General features: G+C 37.6%; 1 protein-coding gene across 1 annotated transcript in view; it reads right to left on the bottom strand.

Moving 5' to 3' along the window:
• The window catches only part of LOC134845118 (ectonucleoside triphosphate diphosphohydrolase 6-like), a 344,283-nt gene that overhangs the window by 289,833 nt on the left and 27,394 nt on the right, over window positions 1-27,056 (bottom strand). The window lies entirely within an intron of this gene.

Below are 27,056 nucleotides of genomic sequence, written 5' to 3'. Positions count from 1 at the left end.
TAATCCCCAATGGATTCTTTGTGAGTGCTGACTGCGCCATGTTATACCCTCAGCCGTTAGGTGAGGTATAAGTTAGTTGATCAAAGTCTATGCTGAGCGCTGACTGAGAAATAAGAAATAGAAAGATTAAGATCACAACTTAAATTCATCTGTCTATGTTTAAGTCTGGTTGACGCTGACCTCGAATCTTTTGAGATACAGTGTTTCATAATAACTAGTACATATGTTGTAGGTATAGATAGATACTTATTTAATCCTCAGACTTCTATATGTATTATGTAATCAGTTAGGTTTATAATATGTAAACATTACCAACTGGTAGTTTTAGCACCTAATTGTACATTGTTTATAAAGGGATGTTTTGCTATGATATCCGTATGGATAACACATAGTTAGAGAAAATTATTTTTTTTGCAGTGTACGCTAATGTTTTAGGTAAATTCGGAGTTTAAATATAATCGTGTTTTTCTGATTTTATGATGTGATATCATGATTAAATTTTTCTAGAATCTTTTTTAATGAAATCTTATTGAAATTCTTCTGCTGAATTTCATCTGATTCATCAGTTGGTTTTTACGTTTCAGTTTTCCGTTCTTACTCACTCTAATCAAGTTCTGAAATGTGTGCTGTGGCAAAATCTCCAAACTCATTAAAACATCGCACTACGTGTGAAACCTTGAAAAGATCAAGTTTGATTTGACGGTGATAATTTTGATTTGAAGGCGATAGTTAAGAATCACGCATTAAAAACAAGCTATCAAGGGCAATTTTTGTTGCTTAAGTAATATCACAATTCAAACCTGAAATTAGCAAATTTCATTTTTTTCAAGTGACTTAAATAATCACAACTACGGTATCTGAAACCAGAACTACAGTGCAGAATTCGTTGCCTGAGTATTATCCCCAATTAGAAACGCAATCAAATTTTTGCTGAACAAGCTTTTGCTATCGCTGAAACACACACACACACCTCGAGAAAGTAGCTGCAAAAGTATTTCCAGAAAAACAAAACTATATTCATTCTTTGAAAGTGCTGGTCGAAAAATTGAATAAATATTTGAAATTTTCATTGTCAATATAAAAAGTTTTAAAATCAAGCCTTTAAATGATAGAAAAATATTGGAAGTTACAAAAAACAAAGACAAGTAATCGATTTTGCAAACGCAACTTGATACTCAACACTACTATATTAACATTCATCAGATTATTCACCTGTGCTTTTTAGCCAAACATTATTGAAAGTATCTAAATTAGAACAATCGAGATCCAATGTAGTGAATTATTTGATTGAAATCTGAGTTCTACAATGAGAACGGTGAGTGTTTTGGATTTTGAAACTCTTGTATTTTGAAATTTTTGGTCGAAAATTGAAATCTGACCAAATGAGTAAAAACATCTGTAAAATACTTACCCTTGCTAAACAAAAGTCGGTTTTTCGACCGTCATTTGAATTAATAGTTTTGTTTCTCGTATGTTTTTTGTTAATGGTTGATTTTTTACAATTTGTTTTGATATTTTCATTAGCATAGCAAAATGCATTCAAAATTTTTGCATCTAACCCATATTTTTTTCAAAAAGGCAAAGTAATAACTGAAAAAAAATTATAACAAACATTAATTTTGTTATTCGTTTTCTTTTTTTGAGTTAAAAAGATCCACTGGAACATTGTAGATAACGCAGAAAATAAAAATTCTTTCATCACAAACTTATTTGAATGTATACTGGATAAACATAAGGTTAAGATTTCTTATATCTTTGATGTAATGAGTGATAAAAATTTACGTTTCTCCATTATTTCTATCGCTTCAGTTGTCTCATAAATTGGACAATCGTGGAAAAATTTATTACCAAAATCCAAGACTTAAAGTTTGCAGTCGGAATGTAAAGTTTCCGCAAGAGTTGTTCAACTTAGTCACGAATTCTTTTTGCAGAATATGCTAAATTGAGCTTCAAACCTAACTCATTTAATTTTGATAACTTAAACCCGATATTCAAAAAGTATGTAAAAAGTACAAAACAAAATTAAAAAGTTTAAAGATACATGTTTGGTTTCGGCTGCAAAATTTTTGTTTAATTGGTTCAGAGTTCTTCCATATCTGAATCAAATGTCAAGCAAGGTACTACTGTCCAAAATTTTTTTTAAAATAACCAATTGGAATAGACTTCAAGCAAATGTTTTAATATGAAAATTACTTTGAAAGTCAATTGATTTCTTTTTTCAAAAAAATAGATTTTATAAACAATAAGGTGGAAGGTTTGGTTGAAGTTTCCCATTAAACAACCACTTTCATAAGCTCGAGCAGTAATTAGTTTAGACAATTACTTAGAACATTTTTCAACAGCTGAAAAAATTTGTATGTATAGCAGCTATAGTTAAGGATTACGAATTTTGTCTCAAAAATTGTCAAAGGCTGATAATTTTGGATAAAAGCTGTGACAAAAACATAGGTTTATCATAAAATTGCGAGATTTCATAAGTTTCGCAGAAATTGTTTTAATTTGCTGACTATAAAATCTTTTTGGCCTCGTTTATCTAAATAAATAGTTGACAGAATTTCAAGACGGTTTCTATAAGCTTATCAAATTTGTAAATTTTTCCTAGATATTTTTTGCTATAATTAACTCTCTACATCAGTTTTGTTTCATAGTTTTTCCATTTACTTGGTAGGAAATTGGAACACGTATTATTTGCCATTTGTGTATAAAATTGCAAACAACTTAGAAATAATTTGAGAATGAAAGAGAATTCAACTAAATTTCAGCAAGATCTCAGCAGAGTTCCACCTAGTTTTGTCGTTAGAATACTAAGTAAAACTATATAGAGCACGTAATCGATCATAATTCTTTGTATCTAAATTTTTTGAGAGAAAATTAGAGAAAACACTTTTTGTCAGCAAATTTTTTCATTAAAATGCTACCAATGTAATTTAAACAATGACAAAACGAAAACCACTTTGTTTCATGTCAGTATGCTATAATCTATACAGTATATATTATATACTATTGCAGTAAATTTCATTTTTATTCTAAAAATTACTAAATCAGCTAAAACTTACCCAATAGATAACACGCGCCGTAAAACATTTTGCAAAAACTTGAAAGTTCGAAAACTTTAATAACTTGAATTCTATTTTTGGACCATTTTTTTTACTATTGTTTTGAAAACCGAAACTTTACCAATTCGTTTCAGGTTTATAACTGCAAAGACTATAACATGCAGGATGTCTTTAAGACACTTTTTTTTAAATAGATAGTCTCTATTTTTAAAAATATCTATTTTTAAGTTGGAGTGTTTTTTGATCACGCGTCTTTTTTGCTGTTTATTGACTTTCCGTTGCGTTTTGGGCCAAACAAGCTGCCAAAGTATTAGTTTAGTATAAACTGACAAAAATGGAGTGAAAAAATCAAAATTAAGGTGTGAAGCAGTCTCAATTGCAGTTAGTAGTTATTCTATCATAGTTTGGCCTTGTTTGTTTAGTAAATATGCAGAAAATTATTTTGTTAGGTTATTTTGAGTTAGTCCTAAAAAACTTGTTCAGGAAAAAAGAAATGAAAATCGATAAGCCTCGAAAACATGCTGAACAAACAACAGTTCAATTTTGGGATATATGTCATCAGAATACAGCTGAACACTAGCGAAATGTGAGCAAATTCAAAACCGTGTTTCGAAAACACACTGTTTTCTAAAAACAAATCATAGCCCACATTCAGAGCTATAGTCTGTTTTTAAACATAATGTCCGCTATCCTCCCTCCTATCTCAGCTCCAAAATCGACTAATAAAAAGTAAAACTCATGCAACTAAATTATTTTTTAAATCAAGCAGTTGTAAAGTTTCACCCAAATTTATCTTTGCTCACTTTGGATTAATTTGCTAAGAAAAAAAATTCAGAATGCGTAACTAGTATCAGAGTTTTTGTAAAACTTTTCGAAATAAACTATCAGAATCCTAACCACGCACGAATGAATGTTTCAAAAACTAGCCTTCCGCTCAGTTTTTTGTTTTGAGATTTCGAAGTTGTCTTTACCTCTTTCATGTAAAACCGCCTAATTCGGTTCAATAGAATTAACCACAAAAAGAACAACGTAATATCAGGGAACAAAAAATGGGAGGGGGAGAGAGAAAAAATACATTGAGTAAAGAATCTGTTCTCATAAAAATTTTTATCTTGGTAAGACAGGGAACAAAAAGAGCAATTTGAGAAGTTCATCAAAAGGAAGGTTCCCATGTAAAAAAAGCTATATGCCGAAAACTTTACTATAAACTGGTAATTTTGCCCAAAATCAACCCAAGCCCAAATCATCCTCAAATTCCCCGTATGAGCAGGACACTCCATGAGTACCTAGCCAGTTGTTTCACTCTGCAACCCTATTGATAAAGTATCTGACCTTTTATCATTACTTGACTCTTTAGGAGTGCCAAAAAAGTGACTGGAAAAACCACAAGAGCATTTGCAAAAGTGTCGTCAATCCTTCAAAATGCGAAGCAGGCATCTCGAATTCCCTTTCGAAAGGTTCCTCAGGTCCAAGCGAGTTGACGAAGACAACTAAAGATGATTTAATAAAACATTATCCATCAGAATACTTCAATTGTTACCCGGAAGAATCTGCGCACCAATTGAACTGGATACGGCTGGAATACTTCAGGCAATTCTGCCTTGATGTGATGAAAAGAATCAATAGCGGTGGGAGAGCTTTCTTAGAAGAGGAGTTTCCAGTATCAAGAGTTATGAAACGCTGGTGCGATTTTTCCGCAGGCCAGTTCTTAAATCAAAAAAATCTGAAACTTGGCAAAATTTGGGATAAGACTCCTAGCCCTTATATGTCAGAACACCAAAATATATTTCGGAATAGTCCAACTATTCCAATTGAAATAGGCGCCGGAGAAGTAATGGTATATTTCGGATTCGTTGACCTTTGCCCTTTGCTCTGGGTATCAAAATATAGATTTCCAAGACCGGAGACCGTCCATTTTTACGGGTACGATGAGTCAGAGCTATCTGTGGCTAGGAGCATTTTGATCTATGAGATGTTAAAAACTAGCCCAACAGAAGTAAGTGACAAAACAATTTTGCAGACTTGGTTCTCATCTTGCTGGGACAGAGAAACAAAAGAGCAATTTGAGAAATTCATCAAAAAGAAGGTTCCAAGCATCGGAAACGAACTACTTCGGAATTATGCTCAAATTTGGATGCACAAGAGAAATATGAGCGTGAAATTTGCGCAAGAGAGTTTTTCCAGAAACCTTAACGAGGTAAATCTAATGGCTTTGAATAACCTGGAATTACAGCAAGATCGGTTGTTCTATGCTCGATATCTTTTCACAGGCTGTTTGTTTATGAAACCCAAATATGAAGCTGTTTGTGGAAACTGCACAATGTTTCCAACAAGTGATGATCTGTTTTCTAGAACAAAGTTTGAAGACTTCTTCAATAGTGTCGATATTTATACTTTTAGTGATAAAATGCAACAATGTGAGACGACTGAAACATTCTTTGGAATCATTATAGAAGCTACAGTTTCTCAGTTGCATACGCTCCGCAAACTAATTGCAGCTGGAAAAATTCGATGTCATCTTTTTCTAAAAAAGATATCTCCGAAAGATTTCAAGTTCGCTTCTGAAATCCAGCAGCTGAATCCAACTTTGATTGACTGGAGCAACCTGCCAGACTACTGGTATAGAGACACGTTCCTCGGTTTTGCCAGAAACTGTCAATCAGCAATGACGGAGCATCATTTCCACAGCATGAATTGGATCCAAAGGGTATACGGTGCGTCATACATTGACTTTAAGGACGACAAGACTTTGCTGGAAAAATTATATTCAGAGTACAAAAAAGCGAAGACAGAAGAAGCTCTTGACAAAAATTATCCTCTGTGTTTCTTAAAAGGTTATGTTCGGTGTCCTTTGTTTGAGTTGCCGACCAATGAATTCACCGAGTATGCTGCTTGTAAATACGGCAATGATTACCTTAAATACATACTAACTGAGAGAAACGGTGAAGTTGCTGACTTTGAACATGAGAAAAAGTGGCTTCAAGTTTTCTGCTATAATGCGGGAAACTTATTTTGTCGATTTAGATTGGGATCTGGCACAAATATCTGCTCATAAAGTTCCCACAACGGCTGTTAATCACGAAAGCGGATGTATTTGAAGAAATTTATAAATTTTGTGTCTTTGATGATCAAATTCCTGAATTTTTTTTGAATTTGGAGCCATTTATAATCTTTCCAATTCACTCACCTATATGATGACAAATAGCCGGCATAACAAACATTACTGAAACCTGATATGTGGCGTTATCAAAAACATTTGTTCAGCATAGCTTACTCAAGTAAAGGCTTAGCACATCAATTGTCTAGCGGTTTATTCATTTTCTTAAAACAAATTGTTCTTTAGTTTTCCCTTTTTTATCAGTATGATTCCAAAAAGGCCCCTGTGTTCAACTGTGCCGAAGTGAGTATTATAGGGGTCCGCCAGGGATCCTTAGGGGGGGGGGGGGCTTTTGAGGGGGGGAGGAGGCTTCTCGTCGCCTAAGATCCTTACTTTTGGCTCCTCGGATCCGAAGGTAAGGTTTTTGCATTATTATCACCTATCACCGAAAAAATGCTCGAATCCTAATTTTGGGATCCAAAAAATTTTTAGGCCTCCCCCCTAAGGATTTACCCAACATAGCCGCAAAGTGCTGGTTTCTCTGGTGGATTTTCATTTTGTGATCCTTCATTTTTTGTAGGCATCGAATCCGGTAAAAACGATCAGAAATAGCTTGTAAACGTTTCTATCGCTTTTGTGAACGTTCGATTATGAGTTTTGGGTGGATGATTTTTTAAGCAAAATTTTTTTCACAAAAATTTTTTAATCAAAATTTTTTTTTTCACATTTAAAAAAAAAAATTTCCACCACTTTTTTTTTTACTGTCCGCCAAAAACGGAATCATTATATACTGCTCAATCTTAATCATCCCACTGTACAGCTAGAGATCCCTTTGTTTTTCTAATCATCTCTATATATAGTTGAGGATCCCTATGTATAACTAAGGATCCCTATGTACAACTAATGATCCCTCTCTATACCTTATGATCCCTTTGTATGATTAATGATCCCTACCTATAGCAAATCATAAACGGGTCTAGCCGATGTAGAAAAATGATAAAACTGTCGAGTGAAACCGTTTTAATCGTTCAAGAGGATTACATGCCATGCTAATGTATTAAATGACATAGTGGTGCAATTTTATTTTTTAACTCGTTCTTGGTTTCGCGCAATTGAATTATAATGTTTTTTATAAAATATTTGAGTTAGTGAAGTAGAGTGAGATTTTTTCAAGAATAGTGTTGGCAGTTTTGCCAGTGTAGCTTAACTGTTGCTAGTAGTAAATTGTTTCCTTGATTTGTGAACGCTGTCTTGATGAAATCTTCCAAAAAATTGAATTTTCACAAATTGCGACTATCATTTCTACCTAATATGACCATAATCAGTTCCATAATACTGACAGAGAAATGATTGTTAATAAGGGGCCGAAATCTAGAAAAAACAAAAAATCACAAATTATAACAAAAAAGAGAGAAAAATCGAATTTTTGATAATTTTTTAGATTTGTCGACTGAAGTTCTTTACATGTCACCGATTGAAGAAATGATAAACTGAACTCAGAAAACACGTGAGGGCTCTCAACAAGAGAGATAAACGAAAGTTATGAAATGATTTTGATAAGCAGAATTACAAATCAAAATTAAAAAAGTAACTTTTGCAACAACAGTTTCTGATACTTTGTTAAAACTATTTTTTTATCTCAAAAAATTAATTGATTGGCAATTAAAAAAATAGCAGTTACGTTGTCTTATTTCCTAAAGGTATAAAAATTATTATATATTAAAATCAGTTCCGAAGGCGGAGCTGAAAAGAGCCGGAAGATAGTTGTTTAGGGATGATAGATTATGATGAAAAACAGTGTATAGTGTATACCCTTTGACTTCAAAATTGCAACAATTAATCAGAGCAATAAGAAAAGTTCAGAATAATTGCGTATAAAAAAACCTGCAACATTAAACTACGACAACTTTTAGATACCCAATTTGAAAATGATATAACTTCTAGTACTAATTATGAATGTGGCATATGCGTATTTGTACAAAGACACCACCTGTTCTGTCTTGCTTTTAAGGTTGAACTGCTAGTCTCAAGCCAAGAAAAACAAAAGAGGTTAGATGTCACGAAGTATATGCGTTCCATAAAGATTTTGGTCTCAAAATGCTTTGTAAGGGGGCAAGGCTCCAAAAAATTTATGATTTGTTCGATTAAGAAATACTTTGGTTTTATCGATGGTAGATCAAGGCGAGCCGTTAGAATGTTGGCTTATAATGAAAAAAAAGTGTATAGTGTAACCCCTTTGACTTCAATATTGCAAAAATTAATCAGAGCAATACAAAAAATTCAGATTAACTGCGAATATAAAAAGCTGCAACAACAAACTACGAAAACTTTTAGATGCCCAATTTGAAAATGATATAATTTTTAGTACTAATTATGATTGTGGCATATGTTTGTTTGTACTAAGACACCGCCTGTTCTGTTTTGCTTCGAAGATTGAACTGCCAGTCTCAAGCCAAGAAAAAGAAGAGGGGTTAGACTTCACGAAGTATATTCGTTGCATAAGGATTTTGGTCTGAAAATGCACTATAAAGGGACAAGGGTCCAAACAACTCATAATATGTTCGATTAAGAAAAACTTTGGTTTTATCGATGGTAGATCAAGGCGATCCATTAGAATGTTGGCTTTATGGATCCTAATTCAACAACCGGCGGGCTCTGAGATAACACAAAGCTACCAAAAATCTGGTACCGGTAATAAATTGTCTGTACAAGAGTCGAAAACCAGAGTTCACCAGCCCATGGACGCAGTGATTACTTCGAAATTAAAGTACGCGTGCATCAAGGCGAAGGGAATCCGGTCGATAAAGAGTTTAGCCTGAAAATGCAGTGTAAAGTGCACTGCTCCCAACGACTCCTGATTTGTTCAATCCAAAAGAGTGTTGGTTTTATCGATAGTAGATCAAGGCGATCCGTTAGACTGTTAGTTTTATGGATAAAAAATCAACAATCGACGGACTCTGAGGCTACAATGAGTCGAAAACCAGAGTTGTTGGCCCCTAAGGACGCAGTGATTATTCGAAATTAAAGTAGGCGTCAATAATGAGTTTGGTCTGAAAATGCACTGTAAATGGCACCGCTCCAATCAACTCATAATTTGTTCGATCCATTAGAATGTTGGTTTTATGCATTATAAATCAAAAACCGACAATCTCTGAGGCTACATTGAGTCAAAAACCAGAGTTCGTCGGCCCCAAGGACGCAGTGATCACTTTGAAATTAAAGTAGGCGTGCATCAAGGATCGGCACTTAGCTCTGTGTTAATTATAATAGTAATGAAACAAGCTAAGAGAAATTGTCGTGCCATAGTACTATAGGATACGCTTCATGCAGATGATCTTGTGATTTTGGCTGAAACGGAATCTTTGTGTTTTGAAACGTTTACTACTTGGAACAAGGCATTGCGAAAAACGCGGTTTAAACATTAAGTTGGATAAGACAAAGTATTTGATTTCAGGTCAAATGAGTATTCATGAAAAAATCGGAAAACATCCGTGCGCTTGTTGTTTAAAGGGAATTGGCACTAATTCAATAGGTGGAAGGTCTTGTAATCAATAGTTGAATAAAAATGCAGTTGTCTGGGGAAACTACATAAGCATGAAACTATTTATGTTTGTCCAAGATACAATAATCCTTGCAATTTTTCCTAAAATCAGAAAGCTATTCTACGGATCAATCAATTTGAAACCCAGTGTGCTGTCTAAGAGTTCGGTTATCTCGGTGATATGATTTTTGTTGCAAGTGACGCAATATCGGTCAGAACCGCATCATCGGTCAGAATAACTGCTTTGTGGACAAAATGACGACAAATTGCGCCTTTGCTGTTGAATGAAGGTATAGACTTGATTAGAAGGTGTCGTATCTACGGAGGTTGTATTTGTTCAGATCTGATGTACTACCCTGAAATTTGTGTGTAGAACAAGTTGAGTTTATAATTCAGCTCTCCTAAGAGTGCTTATTTGAAAGCTTCGTTCAAGATTACAGGGGTCTTTTATAAAGACAGAGTTACAACGAAGCTGTAATTAAAATGATAGATCTTGTTGATCTGGACCAGCTACAAATGCGGTCACTGTTACGATGGTTTGACCAAAGAGAAAGTGACCATGCATTAAAGTCAACGGATCATATTACAGTCCCAAGGAAAAGACCATTTGGAAGACTTAAAAAACGCAAGATGAATCGTGTTAAACGATTTCTGAATATTTTATGGGTCCAATCCACAGACTGTTTTGATCAAATGGCATGGAAAAAGCGTTGTTCTCTTTCGATTAAAATGAAGGCTCTTCAGAAAACCTTCAACTGAACCATCGCATACTCACTTGCCGAATGTCCAACCCCTTCACAAGGCGAAAACCGACAGGGAACATATTAGTTTTAGTAGCAGTATTAAGTGTTTTTTACTATGATAAGTGCTCTCAAAAATATTTGAACTTGATAACGAAAAGACTACTAACCAACTGATGGATCGTTCTGATTGCATGTTTCTATGATTTTAGAGTTTCTTGAATCTAGGCCATGTGAAATGAAACCTAAAAACCTTTTGTGTATGTGTCGGTTAAGATGAAGCTATTCTTATATATTCATAATTATTGATGTATATGCATGGATACCTTTTGTTATAGTGTGTATTGTTGTTTGCATTTATGTTAAAGCTTGTAAAATGTGACTATTTACTGATGTATGTATGTCTCCATCTATGTATGTTGGAATTTTTGTTTAATTTTTTTAGTGTATCTATTTATGTGTGCATAAAACTAATGTTTTATTTCTTTATTCGTTTGTACTTGTGTAATATGTATGCAAGCATGAAAACTTGTTGGGTTCTTTTAACTACTGTTTCTATGTAAAATTGATGTATGTAAATTGTGTGTACAGTGTAATTTGTATGCAAGCTTATACATATGCATGCACACGTGTATTTTGTATGCATGAATGTACATATGTTTGATACTTTTTTTATTGTCTGTATGTACTTTGATGAATGTAAGGTATGTGCGCAGTTGAAATTTTGCAGGCATATGTTTCTGAGTTTAGGTTTGTTCAATTGCCTGTGTCTTCTGTATTAAAATGTTTTTTTTTCTACTTCGTAGCTTGTTTTTTATTTTCAAGCATATTGTAAGTATGTATCTATGTAAACATATGGGTATTCTCTTAGAATTGTTTCAAAATAACTTACGACATGCGAGTTTAGCTGGAATTAAAACTTGAACTCAAGCTCAATCTAGTTTATGCTTCTTATTTATTTTTACTTTTTACGAATACTTCACCGAACACTGAAAATTTACAAAATGTGTTTAAGTGTGTTTGAGCGTATGCGATTTATTGAAGGTTTATGTCTGTTTGCCTCTAGGATTCAAACAATGTTTTTGTAAACCTGGTTTCCATGTAAGCTAGTTTTGTACGTAAATATGTTTGAGAGAATGCGCTCGCTGAAACAGCTTTAGAATTGTACCAATAATTAGTAGACTAACTTCGAGTTTTTTCTACTTTTTTTTTCTACTTTTGGTCCTGATTTTCTATAAAACTTTAACCAATTTTCTAATGATTAGTAGACATTGTTCATGAATACATTTCTGTTTCCGAGTAAATAAAGCATGTGTACTTTTGTGTATATAATGTAATGTCTGATATACTTTATTAAAAAGTGTATGAATTTATTTTTGTGTTTTAGTTAGTAAAATTGGACACTTTTGTTTCATTTATTTGGTCAATGAAACAACTCGAGATTTTGACACGTCGTATTTAGGTGTCTAACTCATCAACCTCAACCTTATTTTCACTACTGAATTGGCTAGAAAACGAAAATCGATTTTACTAGATACTATACAAAGTGAAAAACAAATGTACCAGATACGTGTATAAATAGTTGTAGTTACGTATTGCTTAAGTAGGCATGCAGTTTTTGTATGTTTGTTTACTTACATGTAAATATATTTTTATGTATGGTGCAAAAAAAAGGGATTTTTTTTTTCAAATGCTTAACAATCAACTATCAGAATTATAACTAGAAATGGCTGTATGTTTAGTAACGCAAAAAAAATCCAAATTATTTGGTGATTTGTCTCCAAGACTTTATAAAGTCAATAGAAACTAAGTTTTTTGAACACATACCAGATACTTTGTGTATAAAAGTCTTTGTTTACCTTTCTAAATAAAAAATCGTACATATATGCTTGTGTACGTAGGTATTGTCCTAATGCGGTGTTTATGTGTGTTTTCAATAACTGCGTATTCCTTTGCTTCTATTTTGAATGTTTTTCATCAGAATAAGTAGGTGTTTGTACGGAACAGTTTTGCCAGCAGCTACAAAGGAACTAACAGTTGAATTAGTTGTTATTTTTTTCATGAAATCGGCTGGAGTTTTCCAGCAGATTTCACAAGTTACTGTAAATGGGATCGATAATTCATTTGATTGTTTGTCTAAATGAGTCTGTGTTGCGTATTTGTGTGGGTATGTCTATAAAACCACTTAATCAAGTTTTTATGTTGTACTGTGGCTTCATGAAATTTTTTTGCGTATATTTATTAATAATTTCTTTGCTTCACAGAATAATTTGGGACGTATAGCTTTTTGAAATATTTCTCTAACCTAATTCCATCTTCTTTTTTATCCTTACTGATGTAAACCTCTAGAGTTTTTCACCAGACACTTTATAAACGCAACAGTTGTATCAAAAACAACAAACGAAAAAGCGTGTGTTTTTGCATACTGTTTTGTAAATATAATTGTACTTCTGGATGTGTATACATATTCAAAATTTATGTGTGTGTTCGAAAAAAAATGTACGAAAAAAATTCAATTGTAGATTTTTATATTAAGAAGTGCAGCAATAGTCTATAGTATAAGTCAAGCTCAAACTCAACTTGACTTTAGTTCCAGATAAGTCAAGAAAAGCGAGCACATATCACCAGTTACTGTACTTGTGTAATGTAGAACCTAGACAATACAAATAAGTACAATTTTATCTAAACTTTTTAGATGTGTGCCTGTTTTGTTGCAAATTGTATTTAAAACATGCGGTTTTTCCAACACGATTTAGGATAGTTCCGAACACGATTTAGGATAGGTAAGTTTCGAACACGATTTAGGATAGGTAAGTGCCGTTGAATAAAAAGTTGATGTCAAAGTCAATTCAATTTCTTCTCCCCTCTAATTGTTAATCTGAGTTGTTTCAATAGATGCCAAGTGTGTACAGGTTATCAATCAGCTGTTGTATACATGCTTGAATTTTAGGGTACGTATAAGGTGTGTTCTGTTTAGCAAGCAGAACATATGGGTATGGTTATATGGATGTGGTTATTTACTTTTGTAAGTTGTTTTATGCTTGTATGTACTCAAGCACATGCTCATCAAACCAAATATTGACGAGTACAACTAACGTGTAACTTTTGCTCTAAAGTTTAAAAAAGTTTCAGACGTGTAACTATAGCTAGAACTATAAAATATAACCATATCTTCAAACATAAAACCCTAACTAGAAGTACAAAAAAACCAAACTCAATTCTTGAAAAATTCACTAGATGATATGAATGTATCACACACTACGTTTTAACGTCAATCTTTAGACTGTATTGGGTGTCAATTTTTATCATACACTCTATACGTTTTAGACGTATAGAGTGTATGATATTGGCTTTGTATGAATATACTCATTTCTGTGTTAACCTTACCAAGTTCATACGTACAACCAGAAACTCGAACTCAAAAAATTCAAAATTGTTCTTGACCATAAGAAATCACAGGGTACATTTGTTTGTCTCAATGTATAAAATGCTGCTATGTACGTGTCTATGTATGTAAGTATGTATGTATAAGTGATAAAAACTTTAACTGAAATTGTTTAGCCGTGATGTTGCTGTGATGTTTCTGTGATGTTACAAAAAATTCTAGAATAGTTACATCCCAACAGATGGATGGGCGAAATCATGAATAATCATACGTGTCTGAGTTCGCGCAGGTAAACATGATTGTTTTTTGATGTTTTTTTTTGTTGTTTTGTATGTTTCTTGTCTGTGTAAAAAAATCTTCTAAATCAGTGTTGTCCGTTGTCTTACAATTTTTCTTGATTTCCTTTTCTCGATCTTCATTAATCAACTTACAATGAGTATGAAAACGCACACACAGCCATTTTGTTTTATCTGGCTCATGTAAATTAATTACATAAGACTCGTTGGAATATTCATTATTCTTCTTCTAGACTCCTGACAGGACAAAAAACATTTACACATAAAAAATCATTAAATTAGAGAGTTAAAAAAACATACAAAACAACACTTATCAAATACACTCGGAAAAACAATCACGTATAGCTACGCGAACTGAGACACTTATGGTTATTTATGATTTTCCTAACCATCTGAAGAAAACGGTGAGGTGAACTAATCTAGAAACTTCCAGAAACATCACAGCTTAGATAATTTCATCTAAAGTTTTTATAACTTCTACATACATGCTTACATACAAAGACACGTACATGGCAGCATTTTATATTTTGAAACAAACAAATGTACCCAGTGATTTTTTTAAATCAAGAACAAATTAGAATTTTTTTATCACTTCTACATACATGCTTACATACAAAGACACGTACATGGCAGCATTTTATATTTTGAAACAAACAAATGTACCCAGGTATTTTTATAAATCAAGAACAAATTTGAAAACAAACAATTGAACATTTTTTCAGACATTTTTGCTTACAATTTTTCGCACACTTACAAATATTGATAATGTCTATACATCCAGAAGTACAATTATAATTACATACGGAATACCCAAAAACACACACTTTTTTGTTTGTAGTATATGATACATCTGTTGTACTTATAAAGTGTCAGGTGAAAAACTCTAGAGGTTTCCAGCAGTAAAAATAAAAAACAAAATGGAGAAATATTTCAAAGAATAATTCGTCTCAAATTATTCTGTGAAGCAAAGACATTATTAAATATACGCAATAGATTTTTCATAAAGCCACAGTACAACATAAAAACTTGATTAAGCGGTTACATAGACATACCTACACAAATACGCAACACCGATTTAGTTAGACAAACAATCAAATCAAGTATCAAGTCCATTTACAGTAACTTGTGAAGTCCGCCGGAAATTTCCAGCAAAATACATCAAAAAAACAACAACGAATTTAACTGTAGGTTCAATTGTAGCTGCTGACAAAACCTCTCCGTACAAACACTTACTTATTCAGTTGAAAAATTTCCAGTATGCGACCCAAACCGAGAACGATTACATCCACGGGAGCTGTATGTATTGATACACAAAATCTTTACTGATTCCAACATACAAGTCAATTTAAATAAGAAGTCTGGACGAGACTGAGGGACTTTCTTGTGAAGAGGGAGGTGAAAGAACTCTCTCTTCCAGTATACGAACCGAACCGAGGACGTCTTTATCCACGGGAGGGAGGGATTACATGTATCAGAGCTTTATGCACTGATACATGTAATCTTTTCTGATACTAACATACAAGTATACTTACATAAGAAATACTTTTTGAGTATAGACTGAGTTGAGATTGCAGGCAGGAAGGTGTCACACTAAGTGTGTTGTGTGTGTTATGTTATATGTTATGTTTTATGTTATTAGAACCCTGTGTAAGGAGGTATTAGTGACCATGAATAACCGAATGACGATCTTAGGAATAGATCCAAAGTTTGGACTGTCCATTTTTATATCGAATTCCAAAATTTTAGCTTTAAACTGATTTTAATATTTTTTAAAATCAAAATTTTTTCATCCGACTGTTTTGAATTAAATTTAATACGAAATTGGAGTAATGCTGACAAATTGGATTTTCGTGACATTTTTTCTAGATCCTGATTGATCGTTTAATTATTCACCTGATTTCAATTAGTCAAACTGATAATAGAATCGAATCTAAAAGAAGATGGACATTTTTGACTTGAACGATTTGATGGACCTGGCAGAAGCGTACGTAGGACCAATGATAGATGCTATCTATCGTCGGCTGATAGATCGAGACTTCGCTCTGGATGATTCAGAGGTAGTCATTTTGCTGGACGCCCTAATAAACATCTCGGGGCATGATAACTGTTGGGACCGCCCCACGGACGTCTTATTGATTACCGCATACGGAAAGAGAGGAGTACTAGACCGCCCAAAAATGAGGGTAATGAGGTGGAGAAACGGGGCTCTCTCTGGAAATGACTTGTCGAACGAGCCTGAATTGGGAAGTTCTAGGACCTACCAACAAGGTGAGATGCCTCTGCCAACCAAGCCTAGGCCTGGTCTGAGAAGAAGGCATCAGGAGACGAACAACGAGGCTGCCTCGTCTAGTTCACAACTGAGAGCAGCTGTGCCACCAAAGAGGGCGAAAGTAGAAGAAGATTTTCAAACGAACGAGACCATGCAAGACCTCAACGGAACGACAGAAGAACTGGAGAAGATCAGAAGGGAGCTGGATGAAATGCCCAAAACCATGCTAAGTATGGAAGAAGACAGAGACATGTGGAAAAGACTGTTTGAAGATTGCAACAAGAAATAGGGTGAAGAAATAGAGCGCTTGAGGCGAGAGTACAAAGAGCAATTGGAGCGGCTTGTGTTGACGACAGCCGCAGAAAGAGCAATACCTGCAAGGAATATTCCTCGTGGGCAGTCCCGATGGAATTTTTGACACCTCGCGAGTTGAGTCAAAGGATGGAGACGCGATTCCCAGCTACAACTGGTCGAGTGACAATCCCGGACCCGAGTGACACCGTCGGTGACCCAGTCGTGGAACAGACAGTACAGAAGCTGATAGAAACAGCTGGACGGCTTGTCGTCAATAGGAATGCACTAGGTTCCGGGGTGACTGAACAATAGATGATAAAAGCAGAATACAGCTCTCCGAAGAGAAGATGACGAGAACGGGAGCTAGTAACACAACGTTACCAGCAAAGAGCTCTAAATTCCCAGACAGGAAGATAAGAGAGATGCCGATGAAGAAAGTGTTCCAAGTGATTGACGTGCAGAAGAACAACCAGGTGAAGGATAACTGCACAGGAGTTCCGGAGACGGATCCGCGAGCCTGCTTCAATCGATCGACTTGGAGCCATCAGTAAACTTGCAGCAAACGCCACTTGGGACATCACATCTGATGCTGGGTGACAGCTTGGTGAGAGTACTCCAGAACCTGAGGACTCCTGGATCACCACGTTGATGGCCTTTGGAGGTGCAACAATAGACCAGCTATTTTGAATAGTGGAGCTGATGAACCCAGGGAGGATCCCTTACATAATGACCCTAACAGGGACGAACAATATATCTAGAGGCTCAGATAAGGAAGAGGCACAATGGGAGCCGATGACGGTGTGCCTATTCAATACTCTCTGGCACAAATACAAGTGCTCGGTACTGACTGTCTGCACCCTACCAATGAGCACAAAAACGTTGAGATCGACAGGAAGAAGACATAATGAAGGAGTCATCAGGTGGAACAACATACAGAGAAATCTAGCGAGTCGGAATGCTAGACGGATCAGGCCAGGCTAACCACAGATGGGATCCACTTTGAAAGTATCGAAGGACAAGCCTGGATGAAACGAGTCTTCCAGGAGCGACTGGATGAAATGGAAGTCGAGCTCTTTGACACGGGAGTGCTAAAGAAGGAAGAAACAACGAACGAGCCGGCTATTTCAACCTTTGTGCCCCCTAACCTAGAAACACGTCTGGGAACAGTCCCAGCCGTGACCTATAGGCCGTTAAACCCTAGCGAGCCAGGGCAAAGGACAGATGTACAGGATCGATTGGGAGAAGCGCCAATAAGAAGAACCATTCATCCACGACGAAGACTAGGACCTGTCAATCCGACCGCGGAGACGACAAGAACCTCGAGATCAGAGACGACGAGTACCAGCCGAGAGAAGCGACGACCATACAGGAGCTCTTTGATGTGGGCGAGGCCCATACCTTATCTCTGGCATATCTACAACTAAGACCTGATGAGATTGAACCTTCAGGCGGTAATATTTGCAGCAGATGCCATGAGGATGTTAAGTGGAGCGAGATTATCCGTCAACTGACTGTACTCGATCGCAGGCGTGGACTGGTTGATGGCAGTTGGCATAAACTTCAACTCCACGACCGCCTTGAGATTTGCTAATTTAGTGGGACTGCCCTCCAACAATACAATGGGTCCAGTAAATGCAAGACCTTTGCAAGATGTAAAACTGAATCATGACGAAGGAAATTGAGAAGAAAGGCCTGGAAGATTCTTGACAACGAGGGCACCAATAGAACAACACGTGAAAATGTTCAAGCAGATAGGAGCACCCCCAGGTCACGTAAAGGATAGAACGTACCCGAAACAAGTGACTCAAGAAGGCGATGCTCAGAGATATGGTGGATTGAAGACGATTAGGAAAGACGAGACCATCTTTGCAGCGTATGACAAAGCAGAAATGAGGAAAGCAAAGATTATGATGGTCGCGAACTCAGACTTCGTATATACCTCCAAGCCTCTCTTTTGGCCTGACGTTTTAATGTTGGCAGCGGTTGACCGGGACCTAATGCTGTTGGTGTCATTGGCAATCGGGGTACAACGACAGACGGAAATGAACCCAATCGCAATCGTATTTACCGGCATGAACGACCATCTACACAGTAGGGGTTCCCTGAGCAGACTCAGAGAGCCTACGACGCCCGAAGACGCTGTATGGCCAGCTATAAAGGATATCCTTGAATCGATGGGTGAAGGTTTGGACACCATGAAAGAAGGTGCCTTCCCCAAAATAACACCGAGAGCCGTGTTTGCACTGTCTCCGGGATATGCACATCTCCCAGATGGACTGAAGTTTGTATACGCGATGGTGGCGTTTCTCTCGGAAGGAAAATATGATGTGATCATATCTGCCCCAAATCGCAGAATTGAGATGGAGAACCTAAGACAACTTAGAACGGAATTACCTGCAGTGTGGTCAGACATCTCGAATGCGATGCGAGGATTTAAGAACCATTAATTACACATATTAGTGTTAGAAAAAGTACTGGGGTCGGAACTGTCCAACTTCAGCCGACAACTTAAACTGAAACCAGGAATTGACGATGACCATCGAGTAATCGTAGCGATGTCAAACGACTTATGGTTCCGAGGAATGGAAGTAAAGGAGGAAGGAGAAAGAAGGAAAAATTTCAAGGAGACGAGAGCTCACTAGGAAGAGATGGTCCTGAGAACGAAACCAGAGGCTAACAAGTGGCTAAACTTGACACCTCGAATAGCCGCATTGGGCAAGGAAACTTTCGAGCGAGGCCCAGTGATGATCAGGAAAATCCATGCCTACCTGTTGTAAAAGATGAACCTGGCCGAAACTGCTGAAGAGAAGTCAGCCGAGTTCGTAAACAGAGTGTGCCAAATTACCCTGGAAGCTTTCTGGACACAGAATGTAAAGGTAGAAGACTTTGAAAGGACTGACAGCATGCTGGAAGGGTGAGGAGCCGGATGGACAGCGTCCTTCCTGGCGAAAGTTTACCCATCGCTTTCTCGATACCTGATAAAAGAGTTCTTCCAAGCAGTCGTAGATGTATCGATCGTTGAATTACTAGCCCTGTTTGAGAACTTAGTGAGAGGACCAGCGATACTGCTCACCAAAGGAAGGCAGAATTTGCGATTAGATGGACTTTTAACGGTAATTACAATAACACACGGAAACTTGCGAGGATTGATAAATCTGACACGCTACCCGGAGCAGATGAGGGAGAACGTGAGAGATTTGACGTGAAGCTACCCTCAGACTTCTGGACTAAGATAGGATATTTGCGACGTTGTCTTATCCAATACCTCCTGCAGCAGAATCGCTTTGGAACAGGAGAGGATGAAACGATTCAGAGGGAGGAAGACGTGCGAAGTCATGCTTGAAGCATGCCCCTGCTAACTGACCTGAGCTTAGCACTGAGGAACGATCACTTAGCACTGATCAGAGGAGCCACGGAGTTCGAGACTGTGATATACGGTCCGGCAGTCACGTTTGCGTTCCCCGACATTAAGGTGGAGGCTTACAGGAGGTCGGTGTTGCACATGAATCTCATATCAGCAGTGGACGGAAGTGCACTTAACTGGTGTGAGCAACACGCACTAAGAGAATTGATGAGTGAGGACTTGTTAATCGCGAAGATATCAGAGCCATAGATGACCGTCATAAACTTTGATGATCACTTCCGTGACAGGATAGGAGAAGTGGATAGAGGGCACATCGAGGTATTCCTGAAGCTCTGGAATCTAAGGCCCTACAATAAGACAAATTGCGAAGTCACAAGATTTCCTCGACTGACTGCAGCATATCAAAAATTCAGAGAAGAAACGAAAGGCTGGGGTGACTACAAGACATTGCCAGAGGAGATCCTTGAATTCTCTTCCATTAGAAGGATGTTGCTCGGACCAGCCTCCGTAGCACAAACGCCTAGGTTGAGAGCCTTTGAAATTAATGAAACGAGGGTAGCAAAATTCTCTGAGTTGATGGACCCGTGCTTTGTGGGCAGAAACGCCGCAGTGATGCAGTGTACGCAGTTTGCCTACACGGATGAAACAACGAGGAGACGAATGAACAATATAGTGACTCCGAAGCCTGGACGATTTGACGAGGAATGCGCGAAATTGGATATAGCCCCAATGGTCATGAGAGGCAAGGCTGACTTAGCGAGCGTAAAACCAGGGTTAACGATGGGCAGAACACCACAGACTAGAAACATGCTCGCACCCTTCGGCTGTGAAGAAGTCAAGGTAGTTCACGGAGAAGAGGAAGATCAGTCAGCTGGCAGGCTAGTTGTACCGAAATTTCCAGATAGAGCAAGGGATGAAGAGCAAGGGGACTCAAGTTCAGGAAAATATCCAAAACTAGACGTTGGGCAGGAAGGAAGACGTCAATCGGAAGAGCCTATCCTACAGGATCCCGATCAGGCCGAATAGGACGTCAACTTCCTCAGCGACTTTGAAAACGGCACGGGCACGTTGGAAGCGACGACTGAGCCGGCAGACGAGGGAATTTCCACGCTGGAACCCCCGCCGGTTTTCATGGAAACGAACCGGAACTTAACTTGCCGCAGAACATCTCTCCGAGCAATTCTAAAAACATCGAGACAAAGAAACTCTTGATGGAATCACCAAGGAGAAGGAGAATAGAAGGCGCTGCCAGAGTACCTTTCTCGGGAACGTTGCCCGAAGAAGAGTGGGAAGTTCATCATAGAGACCACGAAAATAGGACGGGATGCAGTATGGACTGAGTAGTCATCATGGATGAGGTCTGGACAGTAGTCCAGAGCTACGGGACCCATTCTATTTTGAAAATAAGTCTTAGCAGACGACTAATGAGGGAAGTCCGTGGTAAACTCGACGATTGTGAAGGGAGGTTGAGCGAGTTACTGATTGACTCGGCCACTGACGAAAGTGAGGCAAACTCTCCAATAAAGATGACGCCGCAAGAAGACAAAGAAGAAGTAGTAAATCTGTCAAGAACCCGAAAGGGAACGATGCGATCAAAGATGGTGATTGACAGGATTAACCAATAGAAAATGAAACTTGGCAGCAAAAAGACACTGAGGAAAGCGGGAAAAACAAAGGTGGATTCTGAAATCTTGATAAAAGCTGTCAACTACGCGTCGAGGAAGCCATGGACGTGGGACAGGGTGATGATCGATTGCCTGGCACAGACAGGAGGTTGAATGACGTAGCGATGGTGCCACACATTCTCATGGCAGGATTAAAATCAACCAGTTACAAAATAAAGGGGAGTTACCGCACTCTGACTAGAGCGACGTTAGAAATGCAGATACTCAACCAATGTGGAGAGAGTACCCTTAAAGATTTCAAACCGTCTCCCATGAATCACGGAAAGGGAAGCGTAGTAGAACAGCTAGTCCCAGTGGAAAATGTGTTCTTAATGACGAGTATCAGAGATCTGATAACCCAAGAAGGAGCAGCAGTGGCGTGCGGGAAGCGGAGAGACGCTCTATGTTTCCTTGGATTCATGATAAAACAGATATCATTGCCAGCATTGAACACTTGTGTCAAGATGCAAAGAGAAGGTGATGAAGGAGCGAAAGCCTTGCTCTTACTAACGCTTTTGGACATCCATCAGAGTAAGCCCATGCGGGTGAACATGAAGGAGCTTGTGGAGCTGGAACCGATGAAAAAGATTGACGAAATCAGGAGATTCTCTAACAAGGAGATGAAGCTCACAAAAGAATCTATGGGAGCACTGCCGAAGTCCAGTGAGTACTCTGGACCGATCAGGAAGAAGTCATACAGTTACGTATCCGGAATCATAGGGATGGCGTACAACCCTTTCGTAAATGAAGAATGCGCAATTGCTTCTTTGACTACGAGCACAAGCAGTGTTGCTAAGATTGCAACGATAGGAAGAGATGCTAATCAGCAGACCAAGCTGGGACCAGTCTTGGAGGAAAAGGTGACTGCACCTTCACTGCCAAAATCTACAACCGAGTGGAGTTTGGATTGAGATTCTCGGCTGAATTGCTAAGAAAAAGGGAAACGGATCGATTGCAGATTGCCATGGAGAAACCGAGGTGAATCTAGTGAAATCATTTTTGGTTCTTTAGAGTGACTATTGAATCTAGAACAAAAGCATGAGATGGTTACGACTATCAGTGTAGAAGTGCTTCCGGGAGTTCTGCAAACCGAGCAGAGTTATATTGGAAAGTGGAGAGAAGCGATCGAGGCGGAAACGAACATCCGGCATAGTGGAACCTATCGTAGACCGACGGGAGCGAGATATTTATTGGGATCAACTCTAGCTGCAATGTGCAAGAGCAGATACTCAGTGCATTTTGTAGCGGTGGATGTGAAAAGTACGAGAACGATCGTGGATCAAGCCTTCTCAGTGCCAAAATGCGTAAGAATAGCGAGAATGTCAGAAAGATCTTACGAGTTATTGTGCAAGATGCTCTCAACAGTTCCAGAGAGAACCAAAGAAGAGTTAGAATCGATACTGCGAAAGAAGTTCATGGGATACGCCAGTAGGAATTTCATTGACTTTGAAAGACAGAAGCAGAAAGGGTCAACAGTCACAGATTACAATGCAGTAGTTGAGAATGATGAAATCCACCAAGTGGTGATGGAAGTAGAACCACTACTGGAAGCGTCGGGAAAGCGTAATTGGAGGCGCATTATGTTGACACATGATGAGTTCCCCTGCCATTGCTTGCTACAAACATGGTGGTATCCTGGGCGTAGTAACCTGGTGTTGATCTGGGATTGTGTAGAGCTGCTCTCCATGGGTTTACCAGATTCATCACAGCCGGTGAAGATAGTGATAGTAGAAGTTATGATGGCAATACGATGGCTAGAAGCTCGTGTAAGAGATAACAAAAGACAAGAAACGCCGACGAAAGAAAAACTGCAGGAATTGGATTGTCTAAAACATTTAGATCTTTTTCAGACAAGGTGCAAAATCTTGAACATTCCGATGGAAGTGAAAAAGATATGTGCCAGAAGACGACTGATATCATGGTTCGGATCCAACATGACTGCATGGTTGTACCAGTATGCCAAGAAATATATGTCGAAGCACAGCAGAGTGTACAGTGCGTATCAGCTGGACATTGGATTAGGAGCTTTCAAGTGAGCTTTCATAGCTCATCGGAATGCAGTTACCACCGCAGTGCAGAGAATTTATAGGACAATTGAATATGACGGAAGGGAAAAAGAAGAAGACTTGGAGAGAAACTTGACTTTGTGCCTCCACAACAGCTTCTGTCGAAACAAGAAAACTAACGTTGATCCTCTGCCTTGTTGTAAACAAAGAGTAGAAGAGCAGAAGTGTTGGAGGATTTTCTCCAACAGCGTCAGAATAGCTACCGACGTGTTGCAGGACACAGAGACTGAAAGTGCAGAGTCAATGTCGCAGGAAGAGGTGATGGAACATTGACAAATTGCCGAAAAATAAAATGCAAAAAGAAAGAAAATTAGAAGAAATTAGAAGTTTTAGAACGTCTAAATGACGAGAACAAAGAAAGAAACAAAGAGGCAACGAAAGGGAAGATGTTAAAACTCAGAACTGTTTTGTGCGTTCGAAAAACTCAAATGAGAAACAAAGCAACTAAGTTTGCAATTGAAACTGAAGAGAAAACTTTTAGATGAGCTTTGAAGATAAAAAAAGTTTGTTGCATTTATAAATTTGCATTATGATTTTTGAGAGAACACTTTAAGAGACACTTACTTTTTATTTAGAAAGGCTTGAGTGAATGTTATTTAAAAATTTTCCAGCCTGCATGATTGTTTTTAATCAACTAAGATGACTGATCACTTTGTGGTGACATGAAAGGCTTGAATAATCTCTCGAATAATCTATTTTATTGTTCCTTCTGACCACCGCGTTCCCTAATTTTAGTATTCAGGACAAATAGCAACTAGATTTTCAAAGAGAAGAGGCATAGTAGGATAATTTTAGTTTGTCGGTTTGCAGGACCGTCCTGTGTCCCAACACTTTTCAAACCTAGGAGAAAAAGTTTTAAATCGGAACATAGACGTTAGAAGTCGAAAAAAATGTTTTCTCTTAAAGACTACGGGAATCAATCAGAACATTGACCGGGCTGTCCGTCCGGGGAGTGAGTGACATTCGAACAAAATGGTTAAAATGCAATTTCGCGTTCGAATTTTTATTGGAACATCTACCCGAGAAGATTGATAGTTTTTATGAATTAGTGACGTTAATTGAACAATCAGACAAATCGAGAAGGGTTAGTTTTGACTGACATGCTGATTTTTCAAATTTCGATTTAGACGTGAACGACACGGAACCCTTTTTATTTCGCACACACTGAAACTGCGAAATCAGAAGGGGAGAACTCTCAGTGACAACAACAACAACGAAAAAACGACAGCAGGTTGTGATTGTGATTAGAAATTGTCAGAACCAACTCCGAGTTGTAACGATTGTGCCACTACAATCGTTACAGAGCAGTTCACAAGAACCAGGAATAGTGTTGGGACGACGTGTCCAGCCTCCGAGAAAAAATAAGATCGTTATTTCTCCGGATTCCAGAAACGGGAAGAGTCTCTGGAGAGAACTGTAACTCATTATTTCAACATATTCTAGCTCTCCGGAATTTCTTGAGTTGAATTTAATTAAAACCAATTTCGTTTTCAGATAATGAGAAGCTAGGAGTTGGTGAAAAGAGTTGACCCATCTTCGATGGAAATGATGATTTTTATCTCCTGAACAAAAACAATAGTAACATAATATATAAGTAGTAGCCCTGTTTTTATGAGTGACCTCGTGGTTTGAAGATACTGAGACCCAGCCATGAGCTCACTATTTTTGCATATAATTAAATTAATCAGAGCGCTCTGATCGAAATCGAAAACAGTAACTTTTTTTTTGTCGACCCGATGTTAGAAAAACCACCAAAAGAACTAGCTTTGGCAGAGACGGTGAAAAAACTGTAGAGCTGTGTTTAGAACCTAACCAATCGCTTAGAACCTAGCTTTATTTTCCATCGATACGTACTTACGGGAGAATTTTACAACACATAAAAAAATTAAAATCAGGTATTACATAGTAACACGACTCTAGAACCAAATAAATAATAAATTTAAAGTAACTCTAGAAGCTTGAGGAAACAACTGGAAGTTAAGCTCAAGTAGTTTTATCGTCTGGACCATTGGGTCGTTTCACTGGCTCACCTGTCTAGTCAAGGTTCTCCTTGTTCCAGCAATAAGACTCTGGCAATAGTTCTTGGCGTTCTCTATCAGGATCAAGACAGCTCTACTCGAATTGATTATTATTGAACAAATTGCGAATAGCAGTTTGATTCAATAGCATTTTTTTGTCATTTTCTCTGCTGTTATTATTCGGTTTTTTTGTGACATTCGACCAGAATGTACGAAAATGCAATTTCGTATTAGAATTTTAATCGACCAGAAAAGAACATCTGACCTGGAAGATTAATGATTATAACAGATTAGTGACGTTATTTAAACGATTAGACATCGGGAAGGTAAAATCGAATTGTGACGTCACATTTCTGAGAAAAGCTAAAACCGCCATTTTAAACAAGAAAATAGAAGAAAACAGAACAACAATAGTTGCAGTGAAAACAACTACGAGAAAATAACGACAGATAGAAGTTATAACTGGAATTTGTCAGAAACCGCTCTGAGTTGTACTGATTGTGTCGCTACAATCGTTACCGAGCAATTCAGACGAACGAGGAAGGGTGTTGGGACGACGTGTCCAGCCTTCCGGAAAGAAATAGGAGTGCTATTTCCCCGGATTCCCGAATCCGGATTATTCTCGGGGCCCAAGACTCAAACTGTTTTATACAAACTTTTAGCTTCCTGTTCATGCCCTGAATTGAATTTGATTAATATCCCGATTCGTTTTCAGATAATGAGAAGCTAGGAGTTGGTGAAAAGGGTTGATCCATCTTCGATGGATATGATGATTTTTATCTACTGAACAAAAACAATAGTAACATAATATATAAGTAGTAGCCCTGTTTTTAGGAGTGACCTCGTGGTCTGGGGATACTGAGACTCAGCCAGGAGCTCAATATTTTTGCATGTAATTAAGTTGATTTGAGCGTTCTGGTCGAAGCCGGAAAGCAGTAACGTTTTTGTCGACCCGATGTTAGGAAAACCACCAAAAGAACTGGCTTTGGCATGTAGAAAAGCATGTATAGCTTTGTTTAGACGCTAGCCAGTCGTTTTATAGCTTAGCTTTGTTTTCCGTCGATATGTACTTCCTGGCGAATGTTACATTTCAAAAATAACGTTTCCAAATCCAGATATAACTTCAGGATATGACCCACTGGCACAATGAGTGAAGGAAACCAATAATTGATAGTTTTGTCCACTAGTGTATCACTTGTCTTTTGTCTTACAATAAGGCGAGACTCGCGAGACAATCATTCAACCTTCAAGTTGTTACTCAGTTGC

This window comes from Symsagittifera roscoffensis, chromosome 4 (assembly GCF_963678635.1).
Source record: "Symsagittifera roscoffensis chromosome 4, txSymRosc1.1, whole genome shotgun sequence".
NCBI lineage: Eukaryota > Metazoa > Xenacoelomorpha > Acoela > Convolutidae > Symsagittifera > Symsagittifera roscoffensis.
Note: the sequence above shows the minus strand (reverse complement) of the source record. Positions and strands in the feature narration are given on the sequence as shown.